The following is a 12,703-nucleotide window of genomic DNA, read 5'->3' as shown; positions in this document are numbered from 1 at the left end:
CGGTTTAGTCTGGTGGAGGCCTCTTTGCACTGAATTCTTCTGTTTTCCCCCTTCCAAACACACAAAATGAATTTTGAATAGATTCTGGATGAGAGATTTTCTTCCTTTTTTCATCTTCTGAAACATTTCCCCCTCATTTCTATGCCGATAGAAAGACCCAGAAACCCGGGTCAGTTACTCGGTGTACAGCTAGTCAAATACTGAGGAAACCAGTTGATATTTGCCAAAGATTGGGCATATTCTGGGTGGTCTCAGATTTTGAAGAAATGAATTTTTTACTGCACAAAATAATTTTACAATTAGTTCCATCAGACAGCCCCAGGGGCTCTCCTAGGGAAAGGGGCCAATAGGCAAGGTTGCATGGGGATAAGAGAGGCAAGCGGCCAGTGGAAAACGTTGTTTTTTTTTTTTCCCCTAACAGTTGGGCATTTCTGTGGCTCTGAAAGCAAACTTGTTTGTTTCATTTCAAGGATAGAAAAAAAACACTCCTGTTTTGGAAATGTAACCCAGCATAAAAATACATTTGCAATGGGGTAAAAGAAGGCAGATTAGGGCCACCCAGAAGAAAATACTTTTTCCCCAATTTTTTTTTTTTAATTTGGTATTTCCCAGTGTGGGTTTGCCTTATTTTACAATTAAGTGCCTATGTCAAGTTGTGCGTATGTGATTTAAATATTTTAATTTGAATCACATTTTACATAGTCTAGGAAACTGACAAAGGAATCCTATAGAGAATTGTTTTATAAGGTGAATAACTGCTTCTCTACCTACCCACCCCCCACCATTCTTCTTTTCTGTGTGTTTTTTGGGGGATGTTAGGGGATAAATCTGGTTTGGCTTAAAAATCACTAAAATGCAGCCTTTCAAATCCAAAACAGAGAGCTTAAGCATCCAACATTCTATAGAATGTGTTATTTCCTCAAGTGGTTGCTAGGAACAGTTATGTAGATCTACCAGATGCAGGGAAAACGCTCCACACCCTCATCCAGGTGCTGTATCCTTGCAAGACTGCATTGGAAAGACTGAAGAGGTAAGAATATAACCATTTCATGGCAGATGGTGGGTCACATTTCATGTTTCTGTGCTCTTTCATATGAAGCAATTTTTAATTTAAAATCTTAGGCTCTTGGAGTATTCCACTGTTGTATGGTTGAATGAAAACTCTCATTGACCTTGGGTATATTTATTTATTCTTGGTATCAGACCTAGTATAAGGAGGCACAAACCTGTTTGGTGTTCTTCTTTACTCACTCTGTACTTACTAAGCACCTACCTACCATGTACAGGGTAACTGTTGTAGGTGCTAGAGATGTTATATTTCAGGTTTGTCTACTCAGTTTTCTTTTTCTGGGTCACTTTGCATCTTTATTGCTGGGCTTCGTAAAAGACTAATAATAATCCGCTTCATCTGTATAGTGCTTTACAGCTTACAGAGCACTTTTACAAAAATTATCTCATGTGATCCTCCCACATAAACCTCAGTTAAGCACATGGCGTGGGAAGCATCATGGCTGAGTGCAAAGAACCTGGACCATGAATACAGATCAACTTGGGTACCCATTTTATAGCTGAAGAAGCTGAGCTTCTAAGTGTTTAGGGTCACAAACAGTTATTCTTCTTACTATTACCTGTAAGTAGTAAGCCAGTGTTCCTTTCACAGGTTTATGGACTATCTGAGAAACAGCATGCTAAATACACAAAGTATGCTTCCGAGACTTACAGAAAGTGTACAACCCCAGAACCCAATCATATTCAGGTTCCCCCAAAGGATGTGAGGATAAGAATCTCTCAGTTCTCTGTGAATTATTAGTAATTAGATAATACCACAAGTGTTTAATTGTTCACAATTAATTCCTGTGGGAATGGGGAAATTACTCTCCTTATATCAGCAGCGAGAGATGCTTAGACCAAGGACAGATTCTATTTGGTTTTATTTTATTTGATCCTCAGAATTTTATTTCTTGGATTATTGTCGATGTCCAGTGAATAACTCTCCCTCCAACCTCAGTTAGCCATTCCCTTTGCTGCATACATACACCTTCAGGATATTTTTAATTTTAAAAGTATGTAATTAGAGTATTTTATATACTCTCTAAAGGAACAACAGCACAGCAAAGTTACTTTTTTACTGCATGTGGCTGCTAGATCTGGAGGGCAATTCATGGTATCAACAAGATTCCCCAGCTCTGACTTAGAGAATGTGGGCTCTGATAAGGTAAACTGAATTCCCCTATTTGTTCCCTTTTATAGTTTAATTAACTATGAAATTACTTTATTTAAATATGTATGTATTGGCAATCTACTATGTTTAATATATTGATTTAGACATGAAGACAGGTTGGGATGTCACGAGCTTGGAATCTTGAAATTTTGAAACTTCTGTAGTGTTTTCTTAAAACAATTCACATTAGAATTAGCTGGGGTGCTTGTTAAAAATTCTGTTATCCGTCTTTTACCAACCCTTCAGCCATTTGCATTGATAGCCACTCCCTGGGTGATTTTTTTGTGTACAAAGTGTTGGTCTTATACAGAATCCATATGTGGCAGTTAATTCTGCTAAGAGCTGTCTTAAAGCCCAGATATCTTACATGTTTCTAAATCCAACTTTTTTTATGTCTACTAATTTTTTGTATTTCTGTCAAAGGAAAAAAATGATGAAAATTACTATTTCTTATGACTACTACTCTCACGGAAAGAAAATAAGCTAAAATATGTGATTCATAAGCTAAATGAAACTAAACTAAATATCCAGTGAATTAGTCATTTTACTTCTTTTTCTTTTCTTTTTTTTTTTTTCTAGATGGAGTCTCACTCTTGCCCAGGCTGGAGTGCAGTGGCATGCTCTTGGCTCATGGAAACCTCTGCCTCCCACGTTCAAGTGATTCTCATGCTTCAGCCTCCCCAGTAGCTGGGATAACAGGTGAGTACCACCATGCCCAGCTACTTTTTTTTTTTGTATTCTTAGTTGAAACAGGGTTTTACCATGTTGGCCAGGCCTGTCTCCAACTCCCGACCTCAAGTGATCCATCAGCCTTGGCTTTCCAAAGTGCTGGGATTACAGGCGTGAGCCACTGCAACAGGGAATTAGGCATTTTAAGGAGAATGGTAGGTAGAAATTTTGGGTTTCTGCACTAAGTTTATTTCTATTATAAAAGTGTTAACTCACAATCCAACTTAGTGGTGAATATGATTTAGAAGAATGTGTGGGTTTGGCTAAGAGATAACTTCTTTTTTTCCAGTTTGTATCTGTCATTAATGAGGGAAGGTACTGATCAATCCTTTTATTTTCCTAAAAGGCAAGCCCTATATTCAGCATTTCCGTAACTGATATTTGTGCACATCTCTCAGACCTACCAGAGTGGTGGTTCTCAAACGTGCACAAGAATTACGCAAGGGGCTTTTTAAAGAGCAGATTTCTGGGTTTAATACCTAGAATTTCTGAATCAATTAAGTCTGAGGTGAAACTTGGGAATCTTCATTTTTACATTCATAACTTCTTCCCAAGTACTCAGATACTTTGGGAAAACAGGAGTAGACTGTAAACTCCTTTGAGGGGACAGAGTTGTCTTATTACTTTGTATACATCCCCAAAGATCAAGGATGGCCCACTGCCCACAGGTCATCAGTTTCAATATTTGTTAAGTAAATTCACCAGTCAGTAGGCAAGGGCTAAATCAGACACTATCACAAAGCTCTTCCCACCTCTGAGACTTTTATTTTTGTAGTGGAAAATTTTTTAAACTTTATTATTCTACAAAGATTGGATGAGTTCAAAAAGGTAATGGCTTGTTGTCAAGTAAGGTTCTGAAAAGTCAAAGGATACAGATTTTAAACAAAATATTGGGAAATTTATTGGCCTATGCCAGCTTGTGAGATGAGTGTGTGCCAGGTGTTTTTGACATTCCCATCAGAAAATTTTTTTGCTTAATTTCATGTCCCATTTTGTTATTTTGTAAAATTCATGAAAAATTAGTTTTCTTTTATGTAATTTTAGGGATAAGAGATGTCATAGGAAGAAATAAAGGTTTTATGTACTTTTAAATGAAGGTATTTTTCATGAAGGAGCAGATTAAAGTTTATAGGTAATTGAATTGAGCTTTTAAGGTATTGAAGTCCATTATGTTGTCACTGTTGACAACATAATTTGTTGAGTGTTCATTGATGGTTCAAGAACCCGAAGAGGGTGTGCTTTGTGTTTTTTCAATTTAGTATAGCTAGAGAATTCCACAGGGATCCCTTTGGCTTGAATAGAATGGAAAGTTGGTGGGGCCCAGGACTAGTGCTTTCACATTTACAATAAAATGGACCAAGAGCTGAAATTGAAGTAGGAAGCTTGGCTTAATATGAAAGCATTACCTTAAGTTATGGATTCTAATTGGAATTTTCTTGGAAAACCTTTCATTAGAAATTAAGATTCTTATTTGTTTTGATGGGAATAATAGTACTTTTCAACCTACCTGGGCTAGATTTGACAGATAAGGTTAGCAGGAACATATTTGTAAAATATTTATTTAATACTTATTCTGTCCTCCAGAAGACAGAAGCTTTCCTTACACAAAGGTTATTTGCATTATTTATTATATTTTCTGTCTCCATAGAGCCTTTCACACATGCAGCTCGAACACATTTTAGACATTATCTCATTAGTCTTCTGTAAGCTTCAAGGTCCAAAGTCTTATTACTGCATTGCTTTTTACAGATAGAACTGTTTTAGTTTGTTCCTGTCAGTTATATTTGTGAAAGCAAAAAGTAGGTGAATTTTATCTGAATCCAGTTAGAACCAGTTTGAATTGGCTATGACAAATGTAACTTGGGGAGGAGAGGCTATCAATTAGTTCAGATTTAAAAGTGCATTGAGAGTGTTTGGCCATACTAGACTGAATTAATTTTGTGACTTGTCTGCATTCTTTAAAGTACATGTGGTTTGAGGTGTTCCCAAAGTCTGCCAAGTACCAAGATCGAGGCGTTCCAGCTGGGTAACATGGTTCTTTAGTTGAACTGACATTTAGGCGTGTTATCTATTCACCAAATGCCTGCGAAACCCTGACCTCTGTGGCAGAGAAAAACAGTTTTATAAAATTCTTGTGTGTGTGATGGAGCACATCTATAAAACTAAAAAAGGACAACTCAGTGAGAGATACATTTTCAACCAGTCACCTATCCCATAGGACTTTTACCTAGAATCATTTCAGGTAAAAGAAATGAACTATACTGATATTCCTTTCAAGTAGTCCCTGAAGTCCACTGGCTTTCCCCCGGCCACTGTAGTCTTTGGAGAGCGCTAAGAGGAAAGAACTCTGAATTAGTTACATCCAATATAAATGAAAAACAGTACTGTTCCTAATGACTAAAGAGAGGACATACACAGGTCTTAATAAAAACACTGAAAGCAGTGGCTTAACTGTGACTCCGAAATTAATGAGGTCGATGCCCAAAGGCAATCTTAAAAGAAAAAAAATCAGTGGTTGGATTGAGAGGTGTGGGTGAATGAAGCAGTGAAAGAAAAAAGGCAGATTTAGAAATTGGTCATTTTGATCATTCTTTTTTTGATTCTGCAACCTCTGCTTCTGTTCTAGGGAGTGATACCAGTCATTTTTTTCCTTTTTTTGCCTCCTTTGTCTCTGCTCTGTTCTTTTACTTGGCTTTATTGCCCTCATAAACACTTCCACAGCAAGAATAGTGATAAGAATGATATTTTTCCTGTAATTGTCTTTATTTAATTAATGAATGTCTTTTATATTTATTGTAGGCTTACCATGTGCCAGATACTATGTTAGTGTTGGGAATATGCTGTTGAATACAACACACATGATCCTCTGCTATCATGCAGAGGCATATAGTCTCAGACTTTTGAATTATAATAATCTCATATATTATTTATTTAAGTCCTTAAATAGCTATTCGAAATAGCCAGGATTTCTGTTTTTCATTGCATACATAATGAAATTAAGCTTAGAGAAGTTCAAGTGATTTACCCAAGTTCACATAGCTCATAAATTGTGTAATCAGAATGGACACCTTACTTTTTTGAATTCCAAGACAGTGCTCTTTCTGCCACATCATGCCACTTCCTGAAGATCCAAGGTTCAAAGATTACATCTCAGCTGCTCTTGTAAATAGCACAGGCACCAATTATGCTATTCATATTTTAGTGGGTTTTTACTTTATTCAGTAATCCTTCTCCTACTTTGTTGGATATTATTGACCATCATAATGAACTTTACCCAAGAAATTTATGATCCCATGATATCTATTCCGATAAATCATTCCTAGCTCTTAAAGCAGGTAGATTATCTTTGTAGTACATATATCAGAATATTCTCCATATTTTGCAGCACCTGCTCCCTCAAAGGTGAAAACCAGAAATTGACAGTAGATGATATGCAACTATTAAAGATATTGTGAAGCTTCAGTCTCAATAAGTTTGGACAAATAGTAAATGAAAGTAGTTTTCAAAACTAAGGGTAAGTAATACCAAGGAACGCAGCAGAGTAAAGAACACTGGACAGAATGAAGAGACAAGACTTTCAGTCTCTGGCCAACTTTGGGAGACTTAATTCACTTTCCAGGTCCAATTTCCTCAATCAAGAAACTGTATTTTATGTACCTTCTGTCCATAATTCTAAATCCAAATTGAGAGGACAGAGAACCTGGAGACTGACAATGGGGAGACTACAGAAGGCACAGCTCCAGAGGGCCAAGCAAGAAAATGTTACAAATGTATTTATTCAGTTCTTGAATCTGGGTATATCTGTTCATTGTCAAAATGGTTCCCTTTATTTTTTCCCTCCCTTTAAGTCAAGTATGATTTTTTCACATTTCTTATGGTGTTTGCTTTAGAAATATAACACCTCGTAAACATAACACGCCAATAGTATGAAAAGACTATGGATTGACTCTGATTTTCCCACTTAAAAGTGATACCACTCCTAGATATACTGGAATTTTTTTTTTCAGCCCGTCATGAAAGGTTTCTGCAGATAGCCCTGTATCCCTTTCAGCACAGCAGGGAGATAATGGCTCCTAATCATCACCCAGTTGATTTTGACAGGATTTCTTTGTGAGTGAATATCCCAGGGGGCTGGGAAAGGATAGCTAAGGGAATCACATAAATCTAGCAGTGGTAACTAAAGAGGCAAATGAGCTTAACAAGGGTTTACCTTTTCTCACAACCTCCACTAAATCTTTGCAGTCCTGCCTTTCTTGTGATTTTCTCTGGTATGGCTCCAAGAGTTCTCCTGATTCTTTACTTACTTCCTAGCAATCATTCAGTGAATATTTAGTTGCTATCACTTGCTGAAAGGGTGTCATTGAGGGAATGGAGGAATTCATTTTTTTAACCTTAGAGATACCAGTGCTGTAAGCATGATGGCACCAAGGATTTATGAATTTATCCAATGGTAACCTTCATCGAAAGTCTGGTTCATGGGTAGGTACAGTGGCTAACACCCAGCACTTTGGGTGGCCAACACAGGTAGATCACACCCGAAGTCAGGTGTTTGAGACCAGTCTGGCCAACGTGGTGATACCACGTCTCTACTAAAAAAAAAATACCAAAAAAATAGCCAGGTGTGGTGGCAGGCCCCGGTAATCCAAGCTACTCAGGAGGCTGAGGCAGGAGAATGGTTTGAACCCAGGAGGAGGAGGTTGCAGTGAGCCAAGATCACGCCTTTGCACTCCAGCCTGGGGGACAAGAGTGAGACTCTGACTCAAGAAAAAAAGAAAAGAAAGTCTGGTTCATAAATGTATATTTATGTGTTTTAGGTTGAAACAAAATGCTTAATGTATGTATATAAAAAAACTTAAAAGTTTTTTTCTTTTCCTTTTTTGAGTCAGGGTCTCACTCTGTTGCCCAGGCTGGAGAGCAGTGGTGCAATCTTGGCTTCTTGCAACCTCCACCTTCTGGGTTCAAGTGATCGTCCCGCCTCAGCCCCCCAAAGTAGCTGTGATCACAGGTGCAAGCCACCATGCCAGACTAATTTTTGTAGTTTTGGTAGAGACAGGGTTTCACCATGTTGCCTAGGCTGGTCTCCAACTCCTGAGCTCAAACAATCCAGCTGCCTTGACATCCCAAAGTACTAGGATTATAGGTGTGAGCCCACTGTGCCCAGTCGATAAAGGCTTTTTTTTTTTTTCTGACAAAAGTAATCTACTATTTTAAAGAAAATCAGAATTACACAGAGAACATCTGGGTTCTCTGGCCTAGAGGACTAAGCTGTGACATTTCAGAATTTCTTAGAGGTGAAAACAACTTGGTGTTGGCTCCAGAAGCCAGCTGCCTTTTACCTCCCTTAGGGAGCTACTCTGTTTAGGAATCAGCTTCTTTTACATCTAATTGCTACCATTGTAACTACTTAGAAAAACCGCCTTCACTCCTGTGACAACATCCTGAGGCTTACATCTTAAACAGAATTCAGGCAGAGCATGGGAAGTTGAGCCAGGTAGGTGTTTTCTAGGATTTTCAGCAGGACCACTTAGCTCCCTAGGTCAGGCTAGCCCTTGGCACAGGTCCTGGACTAATCCAGGCCATATGCAAGAAAATCCAAGTGCTTCTGGGTGGTTGAGCATCAAATAAGTTTCTGTGCTGGTTCTTTTTTGAACTTACCCTGGTCTTATGGAGTAGGCAATTGCCTTGATGCTTGTGACTAGTTCTAGTAATAAGCCTCTTTTAGGTTCTGTGTATCTAACTTTGACCCTCTTTTGATATTGGTTTTCTACCTTGATTCCTTCAATCTCATTGAAATTAGAAGCCAATCCCTAAACCAACATCTGCATGACTAGATTCTTATTACAAGCTGCTATATCTCTGATGCCCATCATCTTGTCTGTTTGGAACTTTGCCTATTGTCAATACTTGACTTCTAACACATCTCTTCACTTTTGAATATCTGCCTGTTGACATCATGGTGCCATCCTCTCACCTCTATAATAGGCTACAATAATCATTTGCTTACTGTCAGACTCCCCTAACACCAGGATTAAGGCCTAACAGACATCTATAGCAGGAATTCTACATATTTGGATTTTGGATGCCTACATATTTGGATTTTTGGTGCCTATCAAATGGACCTGCTATCTTGCCTAGTCCCAATGGGACTGCCTATAGTCATTCTCAAACCTTGTTGTTCATAAAAGTCCCCAGATATTCTTTTTTTTTTTTTTTTTGAGACAGAGTTTCGCTCGTTACCCAGGCTGGAGTGCAATGGTGCGTCTCGGCTCACCGCAACCTCCGCCTCCTGTGTTCAGGCAATTCTCCTGCCTAAGCCTCCTGAGTAGCTGGGATTACAGGCACACGTGAAATATATTTTTAAAAATAGGCCCAAATTAAACATCTAGAGATGAAAACTATAATGTCTGAGATGAAAAATAAGCTAGATGGGGTCAATAGCACATTAGATATTAAACTAGATGGGGTCAATAGCAAATTAGATATTAAAGAAAAAAAGATTAATGACCCGGATGGCATAGAAATACAAACTCTCCAGAATGAATACACAGAGAAGAGATTTAAAATTAGACAGACATAAATTATATCTGTAATTACATTAAATGTAAATGGATTAAATATGCAAGGTAAAAGGCAGAGATTTGCAGAATGGATTAAAAAATAAATCAACAATATGCTGCCTGCAAGAGCACACTTTAGATTCAGAGATACAAATCTGTTGAAAGTAAGAGGATGAGGAAAAAAGAACCCTGCAAACAGTAACCAGAAAAGCTAAAGCAGCTATAGTGATATCAGACAAAACAGGTTTTAAGACACAATTGTTATTAAGACAAAGAGGGACATTTTACAATGATAAAAGGAAGATATTAGGAATATATAACAATATATAATAGTTAGACATATAATAATTGTAAACATATATGCACATAACAACAGAGCCCCAAGACATACGAAGCAAAAACTGGATGAGTTGAAGGGAAAAATAAATAATTCAATAATAATAGATTTCTGTATCCCACTCTCAATCATGGATAGCATAACTATATAGAAGATGAAAAAGGAAGTAGAAGACTTGAGCAATATATAAATCAACTAGCCCTAACAGACATCTATAGAACTCTTCATCCAACAACAGTGGAATACAGATTCTTCTCAAGCTGACATGAAATACTCTCTAGGCTAGACTATTTCTAGGGCACAAAATAAGCCTCAATAAATTTAAAAGGATTGAAATCAACAAAGTGTATCTCTTATCACAATGATAGTAAATTAAAAACTAATAACAAAAGGAAATTTGGGAAAATCACAATATAAAGAGCAACACACTCCTAAATAATCAATGGACTGAGTAAGAAAAGATGGGAGAAATTATAAAATATGATTCAGTAAGTGAAAATATAAATACAACATGCCAAAACTCTTACAAGAAAATTCTTTTCAGTAAATGGTACTGGGAAAACTGGATATTTACATGCAAAAGAATGAAGCTGGACCTTTATCTAACACTATACAAAAATTAACTCAAAACAAATCAAAGACCTAAATTTAAGATCTAAAGCTATAAAACTCTCAAGAAAACAAGGCAAACCTCCATGATATTGGGTGTAGCTATGTTTTCTTGGATATGATGCCAAAGGCTCAGGTAACAAAACAAAAAATAGACAAATAGGATCTTGTTACTTTTTTTAAAGATTGTTCATCAAAAGGCAATATCAACAGAGTAAAAAGGGAACCCATAAAATGAGAGAAAATATTTGCAAATCATACATCTCCTAGTATTAATATACAGAATGTGTAGGGAACTCCTAAAACTCACCAAGAAGCCAAACAACCTGATTAAAAATGGACAAAAGACTTGAATAGGCATTTCTTCAAAGAAGATATACAAATGGCCTATAAACACATGAAAAGATGCTCAACATCACTACTCACTGGGGATATGCAAATAAGAACTGCAGTGAAATACCACCTCACATTCATAAAGGTGGCTACTATTAAAAGAAAAACAAAATAAGTGTTGCTGAGGTTGTGAAATAATTGGAACCTATGTACTCTTGATGTGAGTGTAAAATGGTACAGCTGCTGTGGAAAACAGTAGGGCAGTTTCATAAAAAATTAAAAATAGCATTAACGTGTATCCAGCAATTCAATTTCTCAATATAGACCCAAAAGAATGGAAAGGATCTTAAAGAGATGTTTATACACCCATGATCATAGTAGCATTTTCACGATAGCTAAAACATGGAAGCAACTCAGGTATCCATTGATGGATGAATGGATAAGCACAATGTGGTATATACATTGAATAAAATATTATTTAGGCTTAAACAGGAATGAAATTCTTACATATGCTACAATATGGATGAACCTCGAGGACTCGAGGTAAATTTATGGTAAATTAAATAAGCTAGTCACAAAAGTCAAATTCTCTGATTGCACTATATTAAGTACATAGAGTAGTTAAAATCATAGAGACAGAGGGGAGAATGGTGGTTGCCAGGAGCCAGGGAGAGAGGGGAATGGGTAGCTATTGTTTAATGGGTATAAAGTTTCAGTTTTACAAGATGAAAAGAGATGATTTGTTGGTGATGATGACTGCTCAACATTATGAATGCATTTAATACACTTACCTATTACACACTTAAAAATTGTTAAGATGATCAATTTTATGTTATGTGTATTTTACCACAATAAAAAATTGAGAAAATCAATTTTAATCTTTCTCAAACTCTCAAAGCTAGAACAAGAATAAACACTTCCCAACTTAATCTATGTCACCAGAAAACCAAAATCAGGCAATGACATCATAGGAAAACTCAAACCAATATTCCTTATGAATATAAATGCAGTTTTTCAACAAAATATTAGAAAACCAAATCCAGCCATGTATAAAAGGGATACAAAATGATCAGGTGGGATTTGGTCAAATGATGCAGAAAAGGCATTTTACAAAATCCAACAATTCTTTTTCTGCATCGCTTGAAATGATCATGTGGTTTTTGTTCTTTTTTCTATTAAGGTAACATATTACACTGATTTTCAGATATTAAGTCAACTTTGTATTCTTGGGATAAATCCCATTGATCATAATATATCCTTTTTATATAAGAGAGCTGTTGTACAACATGATGACTGTAGTTGCTAACACTGTATTTGTATACTTTAAAATGGCCAAGATAGTAGATTTTGTATGTGCTCATCACACAAAAAATGGGAAGTATGTGAGGTAATGCATGTTAACTAGCTTGATTCCACCATACCATGAAGTATATGTGTTTTAAAACATCATTTGTGCACCATAAATGAATATAATTTTCATTGATTTAAAAAAGTAATTAGAAAAAAAATACATTCAAAACTATAAAATTTCGCCAGATGTAGTGGCTCATGCCTTAATCTCAGCACTTTGGGAGGCTGAGGTGGGAGGATTGCTTAAGCCTAAGAGTTTGAGACCAGCCTGGGCAACATATTGAGACCCTGTCTCTACAAAAATAAATAAAAATATTAGCCAGGCATGGTGCCATATGCCTGTAGTCCCAGCTACTTGGGAGGCTGAGGTACGAGGATTGCATGATCCCAGGAGGTCACGGCTACAGTGAGTCATGATCAGGTCACTGCACTCCAGCCGGGGTAACGGAGGAGACCCTGTCTCAAAAACAAAAAAACTACAAAATATTGTTGACATAAATTAAGGAGGATCCAAATAATTGGAAAGACATCTCAGGTTTGTGGGTTAGAATAGTTAACTAGTAATGT

General features: G+C 36.8%; 1 long non-coding RNA gene across 17 annotated transcripts in view; it reads left to right on the top strand.

Moving 5' to 3' along the window:
* Positions 1-12,703, top strand: part of LOC118149763 (uncharacterized) — a 205,026-nt gene that overhangs the window by 2,209 nt on the left and 190,114 nt on the right. For 10 of the 17 annotated variants that reach the window (XR_013530495.1, XR_013530487.1, XR_013530489.1 and 7 more), the window contains exons 2-3: positions 879-1,030; positions 2,801-2,920. This is a non-coding gene — a long non-coding RNA (uncharacterized LOC118149763). The remainder of the gene's footprint in view (positions 1-878; positions 1,031-2,800; positions 2,921-12,703) is intronic. The other 7 variants (XR_013530482.1, XR_013530490.1, XR_013530492.1 and 4 more) reach the window with 1 other exon arrangement.

Source organism: Callithrix jacchus, chromosome 20 (assembly GCF_049354715.1).
Source record: "Callithrix jacchus isolate 240 chromosome 20, calJac240_pri, whole genome shotgun sequence".
NCBI lineage: Eukaryota > Metazoa > Chordata > Mammalia > Primates > Cebidae > Callithrix > Callithrix jacchus.
This window is presented reverse-complemented; position numbering and strand designations above follow the sequence as displayed.